The sequence below is a fragment of the Alligator sinensis genome, unplaced genomic scaffold (genome assembly GCF_000455745.1).
Source record: "Alligator sinensis unplaced genomic scaffold, ASM45574v1 scaffold282_2, whole genome shotgun sequence".
Classification (NCBI taxonomy): Eukaryota; Metazoa; Chordata; order Crocodylia; family Alligatoridae; genus Alligator; species Alligator sinensis.
In genome coordinates, this window is record NW_005841879.1 from 2,996,557 (window position 1) to 2,996,827 (window position 271).

A 271-nucleotide genomic window follows, 5' to 3' on the forward strand; every position below is an offset into this window, starting at 1 on the left:
CCCCCCCCCGCCGCCCCGCGGGCCCCCCCGCCCCCCCCCGCCAATCGCCGCTCCTCGCCTCGGGGTATTTAAATACCGCGTCGCAGACCCCCTGCGCGCCCCGCATTGGTTGTCCGCTGCCGGAAGGGGCGGGACTTCCTACCGGGCGTTCTGTCGCCGGGCTCTCGCGGGGACGTTCTCTTCCTTCCCCTCCCGCTGCGGGGGGGAGGGAGGAGTTCTGTGCCGCGTTGGGTCACGTGGCGGCAGCCTAGGCACGGGGGCCGGTGGGAGG

General features: G+C 74.9%; 1 protein-coding gene across 3 annotated transcripts in view; it reads right to left on the bottom strand.

The window, feature by feature from the left end:
* Positions 1–214, bottom strand: part of CEP95 (centrosomal protein 95) — a 29,295-nt gene extending 29,081 nt beyond the window's left edge. For 2 of the 3 annotated variants that reach the window (XM_025196284.1, XM_025196280.1), the window contains exon 1: positions 77–134. The gene's annotated coding sequence lies outside the window, so the exon portion shown is untranslated. The other variant, XM_025196281.1, reaches the window with a different exon arrangement.
* Positions 215–271: the final 57 nt, after the last annotated feature.